At 40.7% G+C, this 18,954-nt stretch overlaps 1 long non-coding RNA gene across 4 annotated transcripts in view; it reads right to left on the minus strand.

Annotated features, from left to right (window-relative positions):
- Window positions 1–18,954, minus strand: part of LOC116438320 — a 118,062-nt gene that overhangs the window by 41,351 nt on the left and 57,757 nt on the right. For 2 of the 4 annotated variants that reach the window (XR_004237673.1, XR_004237676.1), the window contains exons 3-5: window positions 6,649–6,706; window positions 722–838; window positions 420–607 (exon numbers count right to left, since the gene is read on the minus strand). This is a non-coding gene — a long non-coding RNA (uncharacterized LOC116438320). Of the gene's footprint in view, window positions 1–419; window positions 608–721; window positions 839–6,648; window positions 6,731–18,954 lie in introns of all 4 variants that reach the window. The other 2 variants (XR_004237674.1, XR_004237675.1) reach the window with 2 other exon arrangements.

Consider the following 18,954-nt stretch of genomic DNA (forward strand, 5'->3'; position numbering starts at 1 on the left):
CAGGAAGTCCTTTTGGTTTTGAACTCTCATGTACATTCCATGGAGTCGTGGATCTATGTACATAGGTGTTGCCATTGTGCAAGCCACTGATAAATCAACAGAGATGTGCGTTCAACTGCACCTTCTCATCATGTCACATATTCATCAAGTGCAATTTTTAGCAGCTCAGAATTATTCACACTGTTTATCCTTGGCACCAGCGTGAAAAGTAGCTCTAACAAAGCATCAGTTCCTGCCTCACCAGCAGAGTGATGCACAGAGATCATCCCTTTCTGGTGGGTGCAAGGGTTCTACCAGGGGTGCCTGACAGCAGCCATGAATGAACTACAAGCAGACTCCCAACCTCTCTCACTTGAAGTAGAATGTGTGTCCTTCTTTCCAGTCTCATTACAACCAACATAAACAGGAGGAAGACTTACAGAAAGAGGGTACAGAGCTCCTCTCCTTTCTCGCAAGGGAAAGACATTGTTCCCAACATGCTGTTCTGGAAGGCCAAAAAGATATTCTCACTTCGTACTTGAGCCTGTAGCTCTCCTCTGTGCCATCACCACATTCAGGCACTGCCACAACTGTCTCCTGATCTTTGTTCTTTCCTCAAATATCTGTTCTGCAAATGAAAGTGCAATTATAAGTTGCTGCCTTTTCCAGAACCAAGCATGTGTAGTGGGTCCTAAGTCCCAGGGTAGAGACTGACAGTATTCCCCAACTTCCTTCTCCATACCTGGTGAGCCTTCTGTCCTGGCACTCTTCCTTGATTCTCTGTGTTGCAAGAAAGGTCAGTTGGTCTTTCAGTGTCACCTCCTCCAGGGATAGGGTAAGTAATGCTGTCAGCAGGGGACTGCAACACAGAGGGGGAAATAGAATGCATACTGGCTTAAAAGGGAAAAAACAGCATTTAAAAACATCACTGTTGATGCCACGTGCTGAGGTAACGACACTGCTGTGATGGCTACATTGAAAGACTGAGTATTTCAATACCACCCTTTTTAGCCAAAAAGGTCAATAAAAACAAGTTGAGGCTTCCTCCTTCCGTCTGAATGTCTTCTTCCGTTTCCATGCCTAGTGACTAATACCCCACTGGCTGAAAATGTGGCCATACATAGCACATGCAGATAATGTAACATCCGTCTTCTCAAGGACTAAAGAGCACCTCAAATCCTGGGCGAAAACACTTCCCTTCTCTGCAACTAACATAGCTGGAGTTACCATGCTGGTCCTGGTTCCCTCACTGCCTCTGCCCTGGCACAGCACTGTTCACCTGGCAGCTGCCTGCAACCGCAGCCATTGTCCTCAGCCAGTGTGGCACCTCTGCAAGGCCACGGCCTGCTGAAGGATGTCCTCCCCTACACACACACCCTGTATCTGGTACGTGGTGTGATTTTTGAAGTTGTCATCTGCAGAGCCAGAAAGTGGATTTGATGATCCTTGTGGGTTCTTTCCAGTTCAGGATATTCTATGATTCTGTGCAGCAGCATGCCTGGGGAGTTGGACGTAACTGACTGACTGACTGCTAGGCAGAACAGTCTGTGCCCCAGCTGCACCACAGAGCTATTTTATCTTAACACATGGCATTTAGGAAAATCTGGACAGTGAAATAAGGATGCAGTGGGACAGGCCATATTGTACAGCCACGACAGCAATGTGCAGTCAGGCCAGGAGCAAGGATGAGTTAGACTAAGGGAAGGAGGGAACATTCCCATGCCTGTCCAGGACACTGTGGCTATGGTGCCAGGAGGATGCCAGCAAGAATATTTCAGAGGCTCCATGGGCAAGATTTTACCACATTAAAGTCAAAAGAAAATAGTAGAAAAGCCCTAAAAAAAATCAAGGTGTAAGAGAGAGAAAGAGTAGTCAGTCATGGTCCAAACCAAACTTAGGTGTATACATAATATTACAGAATTAAAAGGAAGCAGCTGAGCTTTATCTCTTCCATTATCTAATCAGCAAGACCTCAGTGTCAATCTCTGTGCTTCCTCTGCTGTAGATATATTGCTGATGTGTAGCATCAGAGAAAGGGCCTATAATAGAATTTTCCATTACATGTTTGAATTAAGCAAAATATATGTATAACTGAATAGAGGGGTCCTTGCTCTTAGGATTCTATAATTTATCTTTAGCTTGTAAATAAATACTTTTGACAGGCTTAGATTTTCATGCTGTGCACCTTAGTCAGCCTCAGGTCAGAAGATAGAAACATATTTTGAATGCAGAGTCACTTAAAACATATTTTATGTGTGACTTTCTCATTCCACCACCAAGGTGAGGTACAATGAAGTGTTCATTTGCACAAGGTTTTCCCAGAGAATATTTTCTGGCTGTGGTGTTTGCCTTATCTTGAAGTTACAGCACTTTACTTACTTAGGCAGCAGCTATAAAGAGGCATATGTGTAGACAGCATGCCCTTATCTTATCTCCCAGAAAAAAAAAAAAAAAAGTTAAAAAATCCAGACCAAATATGACAAAAGTGTAAGAGATCACAGTCCTACCAAGAAATACATCAAAGAAAGAAAGACTTAGACATGTATTTTTCCACTAAAACAGGAATACAGAAAACAAGATCTCCACTGTCAGTGATTTTCTTTTCAGCTGATTCTTTCTGGGGCTGGCATCTATAGGATGCCATATTATGACTGCTTAATTGTAGCGTGGAGTACAGGAAATTGCTGCTATTTTTTAGAACTGGTGCAATTCTTTGATGGCTTAGTACTCTTACACGCTTTACTTCCACCTAGTTGGATGCGTATTGGTGATATTAGGGAGACAAAGTCACACTGCCTGGTGGAGAGATGAGCAGGAAGAGTCAACAGCAGAATAACACCCTTAAAAATGGCACTTAGGAACAATTGCCATAAACATGCTCCTGGATTTCTTATGGATCATCAGCAGTTTCACAGGGACTGCTGGCAGGATCTATACACTGTCGTTTAAATGAAGGAGGTTGTTCTCAAGATTCTGGTAGTCCTATACACGTTAATTTATTTAAAAAGCATTATGAGTATTCAATATAGGCTATCATATGAGCTTTATTTTCTTCCTGAGAACACATAAGAAGAAATAAACCTGTTTCTGAGTTTAAAAATATTTGTAAAAAATTTTTAAAGCTAAAAACCATCCTGGATTACATAGTGACATCTTGTGGTGCAAGGAGAGCACAGCTGAGTGGGAGTTCAGAATTGTGATTATTATCAGCATAGCTCCAAAATGCATAACAGCACTTTGTGTCTGGCTTTTGATTTTCTCAACAGAGGACTGTTGCCGGATTATCATTGTACCCTGCTCATTAAAAGCACCCACCTAAAATGCTTTTTCTGAAAGGGGTATTAACTCATAATTAATCATCTCTCATTAATGTAAATTTATCCATGCAGGCATATTTAATCAGAGTTCTTTCGTTTTTCATAATATTTTAATAACAGAGCACCAAAAGAGACTTTCAAGATACGAAGTTACATGAATAGTGTTTATAATCTGAGTCTATTCAAGGGTTTGCATTCTTGACTTTCAAGGAAGCTGAAAAATTACGTAATTTGAACCTATGTAATCTCCTTATGATTAACCTGCAAACTAGATATACTTATGGAATGTTACACACTCTACAAAAGTCGTTCATAAAAGTCATGTATTTTCCAGTAAGAGTAGTTATAAACGTAGGACTTAATTCCTTTTAGAAGCCTCAGCACAGCAGTATATCATCAGAACAATCAGAAGTCAAAGGCTTTCAGTGAATGCAATGGGTTTTTATGCAAGTGGATGCATTTAAGTATGGGGCAGGTTTGGGGATTATTAAATTATCTCGTTTAATTTTTTTAATCCTTGCTGTAGAAGCAGTATAAAGGTCTGATATTTTTAATGAGTATTGATGGCAGCTGTCACTAAAAAGACTGGCTTGTTGTGAATAATAAGCCTGCACTCATTGTAGGCAATTACTACTACCACATTTCTGACAACATCATTTACACCTTATCTCCTCCCTAAAATGCCAAAAATCAGCAATATGCTCTAACATTCTTTGACAAATTTCCTATTCAAAGATATGTCAGGCATGTTATGAACAACAGAAACACTTCAGAATCCTCATGAATTTGGAGCCCGGTGAATAAAGCAAACAGGGCTCCAAACCTGTTCGCACAAACACCAGGTAAAATGGGAGCAACACTGTCTCTTTGAAGTGATCTGAACCACACACCATCCCTAAGTCTGTCACCCCTGCTCAGATTTAACATGGATTCAATTAGCTTTCAAGAGTCCTCCTTTGCTCTCATACAAACAGTGTGTTTTCCATTGTGATGTTAGAGAAGTTAGCAAATAGACTGAAAGCAGACAACTTTTGTAAACTATGAATGCTAACAATAACATCACCACTTGAAGTAGACCAGTAGGTGTTTTGTAATATATATAGATTGTGATCAGTTTCTATACTCTCATTAGAAATATTCATTACTAAAGCAACCAATTGTTTAAAAAATTGACTGTTCCTCCAGGATTAGTGGCCACCTGGGAGCAGATTAAAGCTTGCTATAAATCCAAGGCCATTAAGACCATTTCATATTTAGTAGGAAGAAAATGCCCAGTCCAAATTATTTATTCAAGATGTTCGATTTTTCCAATTGAGGAAATGTTTGATCCTTCCAATTAAGGATCTCCCTGTGTTTTACAAACAGCAGTGATTTCATAACTTGGCATCCACAGCGGGTAGAGAAGAATGGTTATCCCACTTTCTGACATAATGCAATAGACACACAGAAAAATTAAACAAATTATAAAAAAATTCCAGAAGAGATCTGCCAAAGCCTCTTTTTGTCTCATGTATAGGTTTGTATCAGGGCAAACAGGGATAATTTTTCTTCCAAACAAGAGCTTCAGCAGTTACAGAGGACACGTTCTGTGCTGTGGGTCATTTGCACCACTTTGATTCCCTTTCAGTCTCACATTTGGCTTATGGTTGTTTCTGGCTGCTTCCCACACACCACTTTCTCTGAGTAAAACAAACACCACAGCCATCACCTAAAGAGAGCTTGCTGATGAATTACCTACTAACAAATACGAATTTTAACAGATTTTAATTTTGGTAGATGATAGGTTAAAGATACCTCTTGTTTTGTCCTCAAACCATTTTTATATTACTTTCCTCCATACAAACAGAGGTGAGAGAGGACGTGACTTATGTAAGTCAGACACACATCCAAAATGAAGAATATTTAGTAATGAACAGCTGAGCCTCCGCAGTGGAAAAGAGATTTCAGAAGAGAGTGAGACCTTGTTTATTACAGCCATACTTTCTCCTTCTCAGGAAAGGGAGAGAGGGGGCCAGGAAACAAAGAGCAATACTTCCTGTAATAAAACATTTAAAGGAATGGGAGATAAAAAGTGTATAGACGTAAAGCAGTTGCAAAACCAGAATCTTATGACACTACTGTAGCTTGATGAGGGTGATGGTAGCACTGAGGTTTATCAATATTTTTGGCACCATGTTCTGTGGGGCAGACAAGTGATGAGGAACAAAGCGAAGGCTATTCTTTCAAATAAGAAGTAGCAAAGTGCAGTGGAATGAAATAAGTATTTACTGTAAACTCGGGGGATTAAAAGATGTTTGAACTATTTAGAAATCAAGCACTGGGCTTATACCCTTTCACTGGCTCTCTGCTGGACTGAAGAAACTCACAGGTGCTGCTGCAAGTAATTGGTTGTGTGAGGAAGAGTATTCCTTGGCAACATTTCTCAGCAGTCCTCTATCAGCACAGAAATGGAGAGGTGCAGGCGCAATACTTACATCTCACTGACATGGCTTCCTCTCATCTCTCCTCTTCATTAAGTGCAATACAAAAATGGCCTTTAATGGCCTGAGGCACACTTTCTTAAGATTCATCTACATTTGTAACATGAGCAATAGCCTCTTCTGACCGGCAAGGATGATTATAACACTTTAGACAAGAATCTTCCTCATCTGAGAGAATGCAGAAAACATAGACCTCCACAGCAGGATCAAGGGAAGACATGTGGAGGAAAGGCTCAGAGCACTTCTGAACTTCTAACACAACCCAAACATATATGGCCCAGGTAACTACTAACTCCAAATTCCTGTATCTGTTTTTTTGTTACCTGTCCCAGTCAGCAGCACACTACACTCCCTCCCTCCCCCCCAATAAAAGGAAGTCTGGATGCATAAACAAGGCAGGCACTGCAATCTGCTCCAAGTCCCTGGTAGACCATCAGAATTTGTTTAGGCACAGATGAATGACTTAGACAATGCTCACATTAAATTTGCCCTTTATAGACTGCTGTCTATAGAGCAGTAAGCTATTTTTACTCTGCTACTATTCTGTGTTGCTAACACAATTGTTTAAAATCAAGAGTCCTAAAAATAGAAAGATCTATATAAAAATAATTATTTCTCTGTGAATAACAACTAAGCGATGTATTTTCCTTCTAGGGGCCAACCTCCACGGTAGGAGATCCATTTATTTCATATCTTTTTATTCAGTTATGAGACTTGTGGTACAGATCTGTGAAGCAACAACTCCAATGCTTTTTAACAGATTTTTAATCTATTATAGATTCTTATAAACATCATATTCAGAATCTACCCCCTGAAGTTTCTCCTACAAGCAACTGTAACCTTACAATCAGCAATGTTTCACGGTTTTTTACCTTAAAATGTTTCCATGCTACACCATTTCTGTAATGTCACTTTGGAGTCTTGTTAGGACTGTCAAGGGAAGAAACACCAACACTGAAAACCAGAACAGAATATAAGTGATTATGTCTTTAACATACTAACTCAAAAGAGCAAACGATGCCTGTTGTTTAAAGGCACACTCCACAGCAGAGAAATAGTCACCAGAAATTAGGTGTCTGACCTGAACACCTTCCTAAAGCCTTTCAAGAATGTCTGCCAATAAAACAGAGGAAAATAAACAGTCCTAAAATGCTACATTTTTTTCTGTTCTTGTACACACATTCATTTTCTGTATTCCTCATTATATTGCTTGTATTAATCATAATTTTTCCTTCACAGTTGTCTAGAATTCTTTTTACTTTTCATTACTCTTTCTTTCACCTGCCCTTTTCTTTCTTTAAAAAAATTCCTCTCATGTATTCTTTAGCATATTCATGGTGTAGTGGTTTGGTCCAAAATACTCATTACTGTTTACCTTCTGTAAGATAAGAATTAGGAGAAACGCAAAGCAGGCACCAAACTTGAAAGAATATAAAGAGTTTATTAACAGACCTAAAAGAAGAAAAAAAAAATAATACCACACCTTCAGAACACTTCTCCTCCCCCCACCTTTCTCCCTTCTCCCACTGACGATGTAAAAAGGGAAGCCTTGAGATGTTCAGTCTGTTTACCACTTCCATAATAATCTTGTTCAGTCCATTTAGGAAGAGGAGACTCTTGTCCATGCTATGAAAACATTATCACAACGAGCCAGCCACCCGGGTTGGTTCTCTGCTCACATGTGAGTCCCTTCCCACAACTTGCAGCTTTTCCTACAACTGCTTTCAAGGGTCCACTCTTGAATTACTGGGGTACAATTTTAAGGTTGAGTGTTACAGAGGGGATACTGTAACAAAATGCACCAAACCAGGAGGCCCATGGAAAAGAAATATATATCGACAGATTCTTGCTAGATGTTTCAGAGCTGTTTATTTCTCCAGCCGCATGGCCGGAGCTCTGCTGAGGAACTGCTGCAGTCACGGGACCCGAGGGTCCTTGCCCGTGCAGGGAAACACAAACCAACCAATGGGGAACGAGGCTGACCAGGGGCAGGGAAACCCTGTGTCTCCCCACCAGGGCCCCTCTCCCAGGGCTACATGGCAGGGGGAGGAGACCCCAACATTTCACCCGTTTATTTTTAACAAAAGAGACGTAAAACTTAACATTGAAAACAACAAGGACAGTTTCAAAACAAAACAAACCACCCTCCTGAGTCTTTAAATGTCCAAACAGATTCTCTGGAATATCTTAAGGCTGACAGAAGGGAGACAGGACTCTCTGGGCATGCTTTGTGGGGAAACTGAGGCAGGAGAGGGTTTAATTTCTTCCCTCCCCCTTTTCATCCCCCCCTTGGCATCGGAGAGGAATTGTAGGGAAAGGGAGTTGTATAGGGAAGCCATGGGGTGAAAAACAGATTAGGAATAAACTGGGGATGGGGTAAACTTAGGAAAGGGTTCATATTGGGTATAGGCGAAAAGGGGAAAGTAGGTTGTGGGTAAGAAGCTGCTGGGATGGATATTGTTTATAATTTTGTGCATAACAGCTGCCTTTGACTGGAATACCTCCAGGCCCAGTAACATTCGCTGTTTGTAAACCCTTCTTTCCTTGTACTATATCAAATTGTACAACTTCCCCATCTCCTACACTTTGTAGGTAATTTTTAGGGTTATTCCTTTTAATGGCAGTTCTATGGATGAATAAATCTTCCCCTGTATCATCTCGTGTTATAAATCCATAGTTGTTTTTACATTGTACCTTTTCACAGTTCCTGTGACTTTCGTGGCTACAACTTCTGTCACGTGCTTGCGTGTTTGTCATGGCTGCTGGTCCCGCGTGGCCGCTGCCTCGCTGACTCTGACATCTCGGCCAGGCCCTCGCGTTGCGGCTGCTCCACGCCCTCTGAGCAGTGCTGCTCCAGTGTGTGTCTGGGCTCTGCGTGGCCCCGTGTCACCATCGCTGCCGGCCCCGCGCCCTGCGAACAGTTCCGCTCCGCAAACTCCACGCTGCTTTGAGTGCGGCCCCGTTTCGGCTCGGCGCTCCGCTGCGCAGCTTCTCATGTCATTGTGGGAACCGCCGCTTCTCGCTCTACGGGGCTCTCCAAGCCATGTGCTCAGAGCAGCCTGCCACACTGACCCCCGGTTCCTGGCTGCTCGTGGCCCACAGCACCTGTGGCGCCTGCAGCATCGCGCCCTCACTCGCAGTCACGTGGCAGGGGACCCCGAGACAGAGATGGCGTCCGATGAGCGCGTGCTCCCGAGGGGGCCGGGCGCATCCAGCGCAGGCACCTCCGCTGGCACGGCTGCAGTCACGCGCTCCTGGGATGGCGGCCGCATGGCCTCAGCCGCGGGACTATGGCCATCCTTTGCTTTAGGGGTAATGGGACCATATAAATGCTCCTGAATAGCTTCACTGACCACGAGGGATCCACGCAAGAGTTCAATCACTAATGCATGTTCTGTTTGGTCCTTCATCTCCAACAAGCTCTCGTGCCAAAAACTCTTGTGATAAGCTCCAGGATTTTCAGGAGGATTAATATCAAAAAGTAAGTCTCGAGAAATATAGAAGAAATTTTTGAAAAGCCAGTTAAAAAAATGTTCTAGATCTCCCAGAACAAACACTTTCTTGTTTTGCTGTTCAAGGATTCCTTTAACTTCTAGATACATTTATTTCTGTGGCTCAGAGAGCCACGTTTCCCATGATTCTTCCATAGTCCAGAGAAAATATCCAAAACAAGGCGAGGAGAGATCTAGAGTGGTTTTTACTCACAAATTTCCTGTCCTTAGGGATTGGTGTCTTGCCGGCAATTCTCCACCATTTGTTACAGCGGGGATACTGTAACACAATGCACCAAACCAGGAGGCCCATGGAAAAGAAATATATATCGACAGATTCTTGCTAGATGTTTCAGAGATGTTTATTTCTCCAGCTGCATGGCTGGATCTCTGCCAAGGAACTGCTGCAGTCACGGGACCCGAGGGTCCTTGCCCGTGCAGGGAAACACAAACCAACCAATGGGGAACGAGGCTGACCAGGGGCAGGGAAACCCTGTGTCTCCCCACCAGGGCCCCTCTCCCAGGGCTACATGGTGGGGGGAGGAGACCCCAACAGTTGAGCCATTCAGAAACAAAAGTTCTCTTCACCCATCTCTGGGAGCATTTCATCTCTAACAACATAGGCCCTTCTCCTTCCCTGGGAGCAAAGGGTCTTCTTCATCTTCATCTCTAGGACTATCTCTGGGAGCTTCTCTAGGAACTGAGGTTTTCTCCTTTTCCATTTGGAGCAAAAGTCCTCATCGCTTCCATCTCTCCCTGTTCAAACTTCTCATGAAATTACAGCTGCGTCAGCATCTGCCTATCTCAGCACAGGTGCTTTTGCTCACAAGTACAAGTTGAACACTCCACCCCCCATGCCTTCATGAAATTACAACGGGTACTCTGATATATCATAGCTTTACAACAGAATTTCAGCTTTAAGCATCTCCTCTCTCTCTCTTCCCTCAGGTTTTCAGCTCTTCACAGCACTAAAAGGGTTAATCTCACCTAGGCCTTGCAGCTGGAATGAAGCTTATCACTGCTGGTCACATGATCTTTGCCGGACAGCAGTGGGCAGCTTTCGGCTGAATCTTGGCCGCACTGGAGAGGGGGAGCCACCCATCTGCATGTAGCAGGGCTGTGGGGAGGTTCTGTGGGTGGAACAGGGCCCATTGGCTCCAGGATGGCCGTGGCCTGGCCCGGCCTGGCCCAAGCAGGGCCTGACTGGGCCCGCTGGCCCCCGCACGGGCCCGCAGCCACCTGTCCCAGCACCGGAAAAGAGACAGAACTGTGGGGGGGGTTGTCTATTCCTAAGTGCGGATCACAGAGGCGGTCACAATTTTAAGTGGCTTAAAGAATTGTCCATATTCAAACTGGCCAGCTGATAGGTTCTGTTAGGTCATAGAGGAAGCTGTAAGCACCCCTTTGCAAGAACATCACTTCCGGGACTATGCTTGCTAACCCATGACACATGGCAATATCCTCTCTCCTAGGACCTGCTTTGCTTTTCAGCCCCATTTCATTCCTCTCTAATGACCTTGCCTTAGGTTATTGACAAGGGAATCATCAGGTCACACCCTACTTGCCTGCAGAGAAAAGAAATGGGGTGAAGGGAGTGATGTGACCACTAGATGAATGCATAAAAGCCATTCTGGCTGTTCATTTGTCACACAGGCCAGCTGCCTATCCACTTTCCTATGCTGCCGTGTTGCCCTTTTCATGTTTCTCTCTCACATAACTACTATGTTTCCAGATGGAATTTTATCCCTAAACTCTGTTACAGGGCAGGCACCAGACACCTTTTGATGTCACAGGTGTAACAGGAGCCGGTGAAAGCAGGCTTTTGCTAAGACAAGAAGTCCCTCCTGCAGAACTTGTACTCAATCCCATGAAGGTGACAGATGTTTAGTAAGGATTTCCCTTCATTATTGCACATAGCCAGGCTTCCAGAAATTGCCCAGTGCTATGAGAAGGGGGAAACTGATAAAATATCTGGGAAGGGAAAGAAAAAAAAAAAAGAAAGAAAGAAAGATAAACCATTAATACATGAAATAGAAATTGGAAAGAGCTGAGTCCATTTGAAATGGACTTGAAATTTTCTTAGGAGAAAGCCTATCAAGTAGAGCCTGCCACTTCTACACTCCTTTTTCCTTTTAGCCCAGGTGATGGCTCTTATGCAAAAGAAATGACAAATGATTGGTTTAGAGATGGAGCAAGAACAGAGAGAGAGAGAGAGAGAGAGAGAGTCCTCCTAAATGGAGAAAATGTGGTCATGGAAAAATGACTACACAAGAACATATACTCACTCTAAATATTTGCAATTCTGGGAAACTTTCATTGAGTATATAAAATCAACATTGTTAGACATTCAGTAGCTCTGTCTTCCTTCTTATTGCGCTGAGATCAAAAGGCACACTGTGTTAGTCATCGGAGATAGCATTTCTCATACCTTTCTAGTTAGTTAATTAACCAGAGTGCACTTAATTCATTTTCACTGTGGTCTTAATTTGAAAATATGCCAATGCTCTGCTTTAGTGAGTATTTCCTCATTTTACAAATCTCATTCAGCACACAGGGACAATTCTCATTTCCAGTGAAGTTAAACCTCACATTAATCTTTTTCTGGATTCAGAACTGAAGTTCTGCCATGATGTGATCTGTTTAACTAAGAGAGGCAAGGGCTTTTTTAAAAAAACTCCTACGGTCATACTTGAGGTGGGCAGACCACTTCTGAACAGTTTTTCTTTAGGAGAAAATTGTACTTAGCCTTGGCCTAATAGCAGTGAAAGAAGAAAAAATGCAGCAGCTCTTCCCTGCATTCCAGTACATCTGAGATTACCTTTGCCAGCTATATTTCAACTGCATATGGTTATGGCAAAGTTTGCAATAGGGAATCTAGTTTGTCCCCTTTCCTGAGTAGGTAGCTGAGCCACAGTCCGGCAATATCTACCAGGAATGCTGGAAACCCCAATGTTGGCAGTTGAGATTATATTTACAGAGTACTTTTTGTACCAGCACAGTTTCACTAGTAAAACACTGATGCACACAGTGCATCTGTGCACTGATGCACACAGATTCAGGCTGACCAAGGATAACTGAAGCCTCTAAGCAACTTTACTTGCTACTTAAACCAAATAAAATTATGTCACAGGACTTAAACCAAATAAAATTACGTGACAGGACATATCAGAGGTAAATAATTGTTTAAGATACCTGGACCCTAATAGACACAGCAGGACCTCACTCTTTAACTGGCTTATAAACGTATCCTCAAAACCTCAGCAAAGTAAGAACAGATGCATACAGCAGTTGTAGCACAGAAAAGACTGTAGTAAAAGAAATGGGGGAAAACAGAGACGGGATGGAAATGTTCGTGCTTCAGCATGACACTTCATGAGTGGGTCCACTTTCCAAAACAAGATAGTAGAAATTGGTGTAACATGCACAGGTCTGAGCTACTGACAAGGTCCTGGCCCATCCTGACAAAAAAATCAGAATTGGGAAGAAACATATGGTCAGAATACCAGCAAAGGAATAGTCTTTTTATTGCAATTGTGAACTGTAGGCATGTAAGCCTTAGTATAATTCATTTATAGGCCAGTAGCTAAGAGAGAGATCACATTTGTAATTTAGATGTTAAAGTGCATGGATGTTTTTCACCCTCCTAAGTGGTGCTTTGAATGTCTTCAATATTTCAAGTTCTCTCTTCAAAATTACATCAGACATCTGGGATAGCTGACTGTTCTTGCTAATTAATTCTTATGTTTAGTGCTCTGCTGTTGTCACCATTTGTTCATGGACTTTTCATTATCATAATATTTGTTTATCTGACTAAAAGCAAACAATAACATTTTGAAGTACAGTACACTAAACGCAGCTTCCAGTGCAGGCAGAAAAGCATACATGAAAGTCTCTTTAGCAAAACGTGTGCCTGCCAAACCACATGCAGTGATGCCTCTAAATGAGTAAATTTAGGTAATTAACACAAAGCTAAGCCAAAGAAATACAACAGAAATGAGCTGCCAGGCGCCAATTACCTGTATAGCTAAAAATGGGGACTAGAATTCACAAAGGCTTCTATATCAAAGTCATGGGGTTTGTTCAGGACTTTCTTTTGTTTAATCAAAAGCCCCTCAGCTCTGTCTTATGGCCAATACTTCCTTCTGATAAAGCAAGACTGGTGACAAATGCAGAAACAGATAAAGTGGTTTCAGTGGAGCCAAACACCTGCAAACTCACAAGCCACAATTTGAAGCCAAATCTAACTCTTGCAATAGGGCTTAATACTTAGAAAGTGTTGTGCATTCTTCATAATTATAGCAGAATAGAAGTTTAAAGAACATTCCTCACCATTCATGGAAATATGGGACCCAGGAGAGCCTTCCTGCAATGTGCAGATATAAAATCTATCAGTAGTGTAGCAAAATGCATGGTCTTTGTGGTATCTGCTGTGGTGACATGTGCTCCAGGCCATTCCTGCAGAACTGCACGAGAACTTCAGCAGTCTCCTCTGACACAGTGTAGCACGCACTCAGCCATCACAGGCTGGGCTCATCAAGTAACATCAAGACAAAATAATAAAATATTCCCAGTTTGGTTTATACTGCATATAGCTGGACTATACTGGTTCCTAAATTCAGGAATCCCCCACCCACCTTTCTTTAAAGTGATTTCACCTAAGCACTAACACCCTGATCCTACTAAGAATGTTCCTGAAATGCTGTCTAATTGGAGAGACTGAAAAAACAAGTTCCCTTGATGTTTCCCATGACATTCACAGAGAAATCTCAACATCTCTTTCTAAGACCAGCAACCTCCTCAAAAATGAAGAAAAATGAATAAAACTGCTGGCTAGCTTCTCCACTGTGTTTAAATACCCATACTTAGGAAGGCAAAGCTTAAATAATCCTGTTGCGTTTAAATTTAAGGGGTTTTCAAGTAACTTAGGTCAAAGTGCTCTCCTTGCTTTATTAAATAAGGACTCTCCATCAGACTTCAAAACCCTTCTTCTCTATTCTTCCTTCAAATTTACAAATATGAGTTGTATAATCACATAGGCAGAGGAATCCTCCTTGTCTGATTCATTCACATTAGAACGGAGGAAATATGACTGGAAAAGTCAAAACAAATTTAGCTTGCTTTTTGATTGCATTTACAAAATAAGTAAAATTATTCCTCAGCTTGCTGACTTATCATCAAATCCTAAGAGCTCTCCTAGGAGAAATACACATGGAAACCTGGTTCTCCTCTTATTTACCCTACTTTTACATTGATGTAATTCCACTGACCTTGAACAAGTTACTTTAGACTTATGTCAACAAAAATGATTCGAGACAGAAGACTGTTGGGCTGAAACCATTATTCACATACTCAAATTCAACCATGGGCAAGTTTTACAGTCTCTTTCTCCTCTGTAAAACTCAGAAAAATCACTGATAGTCAATCAGTCCCATGAGATTTATGAAGACATCTCTGATACCACATTAGAAGTCTAGAGATATACACACAGACAGGTATGAATGAGCAAAACCCCCCAGGAATTACAATTCACCTTACATGTGAACCAGCAGAATTACAAACTCTACCTAAGCAGTGAGATAAGGAGTAAGATTCTTCCCTTACTCCCTTAATGCAAGGGAGAACAGATAGGATCTTCGCAATGAAGAATTAAATGTAAAAATTAAATTGCTAACACATTTATTTCCCTGTAATTATATTAATTTATTTGCAATTATTCACTGCAATAACACTGATCTCAATTAATTCATTTGGTACTAATGCTGCTATGAGAAACACTTACAAAAGAGATCCCCAGTAATTCAGAAGTAGTTAAATGCACCATTAAACCAAAATGTGATCAGTTCATTTCTTTTGTTATTTCCAGGATCTACTGAAAAACTATTTCCTTTCAGTCAGTTTTCTGAGACACTCATCAGCCCCGTAGTTTCTATGTCAGGGCGTGCCTCTCATTTAACCTTATTCCTCATTCAATTTTCATCCAGATGTGTTAGTATTAAACCATAAATAAATGGCAAATGAACATTGCTTTGGCTACACAAAAGAACAATCATTAAAGAAACCTCTCATAAGGTATGAATCAGAGACAGGAAGCCTTTACTATTTTTCACTCAAACTTCCCCGGCTGAGGAACTGCCTGCAGGAGCATGCTCCACTTATATTTATGTCTGGCCTTATTTTTTCATTCTCAAACCATTTTTACCAATTTCTCAGTAGCTTTTCTAAAATATACCCAGGCATACCCAGGCAATAGACAGTCTTCTACTGACTGGTATAGTATAATCTTATATAAGTCTGTTCTCAGTCTAAAATGTAATCCAGCATAAGGAAGCATGAAAACAAGAAGGAAATGAAGGCAAAGAAACAGGCATTCTGATGTGAAAAACATGTCTAATTAATAAAGTAAGATATGCAGAGAATTTAAATTGTTTATCCTAGTGACCTCTGCAGAAGATAGAGCAACGAGACTGGCAAGTTTATGTTTAGCATGCAGAGATGCACATTAATTTTCACTGCTTCTTTTCAACAGCTCAAAGCAATTTTCCATAACCTACATCCCTGCATAGCCATCTAATGCTTCTGAAAATCAATGAGAAGGTGTAAACCATAACAGAATCAGTTCTTTGCTCTTAATATTCCATACACTGCTTCTGTTTCCTCTTATCCGTCTCCCTTATTTAATTTGCTTCATTGTGTGTTCTGTTTCTTGAAGGAGTCAGAGAAGTCCTTGTGTCCTTAAACTGAGAATAATTACCTTTTAACCAACAGAAGTTGCTGGCCTCAGCACTGTGATAACCTGGTTGAATACAGGGTACATTATACAGTTAAGATTAGTTGTTTTGTGGATTCCAAATCTCTGCAACACAGAATTTTTATGTCTTATCCTCAGGTCTGGAGTCTTTAAGTATTTAAGACTGTTATAAATCGGGATTGGTTCACTGATTCCACTTCTTCTGCGCAGGTCTACACAACCAGATGCAATGTTTGCTTGCTGAAAATGGAGGAAGGGAGGGAGAGAGGGAGGGAGGAAAGGAGGCAGGAAGGAAAAAAGCAGGAAGGCAGGCAGGATGGAAGACATTTCCATGTCCTATTTTACTATTGAAGATAGTAATGCCTCTGCTGAAGTCACTTGAGCTCTGCTGCTGTGAGATTCAAATACAGAGAGAACTGGACAGGGTTCATATCAGAATTAAACCCTGATCAAATGTAGGAGTCCCACACTTCTAAAGAAAACCATTACATGGCAGAACATAACCACATGTTCAAAACCCAAGGGATGCATTTTTCAGAAGCCAATATCCAAAGAAATCACCATGTGCAAATTTCTGCCATCTCAAATCTGAGTCCAAAGAAAATAGCAAACAGCAGATGCTGCTACTGGCACAAGTACATCACAAGCTATGGCTTGCCCTCCAGATTTGGGGTGTTCATGATGTCCTTGAACACTGCTCTAGAAAAGGAGTACAAAAGAGAAGAGGGACCCAAACAGAAGAATAACTCTAAAATCAATAGCACATAAAATCATTTTTACAGAAAAAATAACATGCGTTAAATCACGTAATACCTTGGTCCCTGGCCATGGTGATCTAGGCGCTGATTGATTTCTGTGGAGTTTATGCTGACATACCATTAGCTAAAAGCCTGGTCAAGAATTCAGAAAGAATGCTAAAAAAGTGTTAGATTTATCCTGACTGTGGCATTACTAGCACCAACACCTTGTGATTTATACTAGTGTGAGAGGGAAAAACCTTGTAATACAGACACAGAACAACTGAGCAGCTAAAGATCATGAGAACAGCAGGTTTTCTTTACTATGAAGGTAACACTCAGAAAAACAAAAACATATGTTATTTTAGATGAACTTTCCTAACTTTCATTTGAACAGAGGCACGGATAAATGACAGAAAATAAAAGCTTAAGGTGGCACAGGAAAAAAGAGAACTGACTGAATAAAAACCAAAATTAATGCCAGGAATAATTTCCTGTCTCTGAGATCTGGTTAGTCTTGGCCTAGCACTCAAAAAAAAAACTGTATAAAGCTCATGGATGTAATGTTGAGAACAATCTTGTCTCATCAGAAAGATAATATCTGCATTATCTACAATTCTATAATCTAGGATTAGAAAAAGAAAGCAATGTCTCAGTAGTACTGAGCAAAAAAAATTTTGGCACAGCATACTTCTTGTTAGAGCCAAATTAATAATAAGATGCCTTCAAAGAAATAAGCTCAAAAAATAAGAGAGAAGAGTGCCTAGTCTTAATCAAAACCCTCTATAGTACCAAAATAAACACAAACTGACTCCCAAGGAGGTCCTGTTCCAGCTAATATCTACCTCACCCACACAACACAGAATAGCCCCAAAACATGTACCCATGTAAAGCCTCAGGAATGATCAAGAATGACTGAGTTCACACATCTTATTTTTATTTATGTTCCTATTTCCTCCCAGATTGCAAAATTTAGCACACAGCTATCAACTAGTATATCAGAGAAAGGGGAAAAAAAAAAGAAAACAAAAATAGCAGGCACCTGTAAAAAAAAAGAAAAAATAATGTTTAATGTACAAATATTTCATCTTTTACAGGTAGTACGAAGAAACAATGCAGCTAAAAAAGCAGCAAAAGCAAACATTTTTGCTTCTCTAGTATTCATTCAAAAGAGGAAAGAAGGTTTGTAAATTCAGATAGAACAAAAAAAGAGTGCTACAAACACAGTGGTATGTTGGGTAAATTAATCAGGGTAGCTACTTCTTTTAAAATGTCCTTCTTAAAGGTGCTTAAATCAAAAAGCAAATAAGCCATCTGGTCTTTTGAAGTTTATTGCAGCAGCTTATCAGGAAGGAGGAAAAAATACGTGGAAGAAGAAAGGAATATTTAGAGTAAAAGACCAGCACTCTCAATAAATAAATATTTTATTTTAATAGAGAGATGCATAGTCCTGCTTCAGTTTTGAAATCTAATTTCAGTTTTGAGACATTATGTGAAAAATTTTTTTTAACCTTGATATCAGTTTCTGCTGATACTTGTACCAGTGTATTCACTAAAAACTCTTTGAACTCTGTTTCTACCAAATACACAGTATTTGCTAGGTGTATGTCAAGCATATTGGACACTGCCATCTCTCTTAATAGAAATCTGCAGGTATTCCAAGCAATGCAGTCAACAGAAGCCCTCTTTAACAATGCTGATGTTGCAAAACAAATAGTAGCCCAAAAGATGAAAATCTCACTCTCCCTTTCTGATAAGAACCTCTGAAAAGGTGGATCCTCCAAGCTATCCCTCTTCTGCACACCAAGCAACGGTGACAGTGGGGTTCTTACACACAGCAGTGAACAACGTTCACTATCTTTTTGGGGTTTAAATAGGTTGAAAATAAATATTGGGATAAATATAGTATTGGGATTAAAAATTGTTAGCTGAACCATCCCAAAACAAACATTGGATTTTTCCAGTCTTGCAATTTTAAAAAAGGAAAAAAAAATAGCAATAAATTATTGTTACTTAGACACACTAAACAAATATGGTTACTGAAAACAGTAAGGGAAAGGATGTATAATAAATAGCTCTAAGGCCTGCTAAGCAAGTGCTTTCATTGTGATATTGTTGTTGCTTCATAAGTATACTGGGTAAATATTTAAACCAAAAAGATAAAAGATAATAATAATAATTATAATTGTTATATGAGAAGGT

The sequence above is a fragment of the Corvus moneduloides genome, chromosome Z, assembly GCF_009650955.1.
Source record: "Corvus moneduloides isolate bCorMon1 chromosome Z, bCorMon1.pri, whole genome shotgun sequence".
Taxonomy (NCBI): domain Eukaryota; kingdom Metazoa; phylum Chordata; class Aves; order Passeriformes; family Corvidae; genus Corvus; species Corvus moneduloides.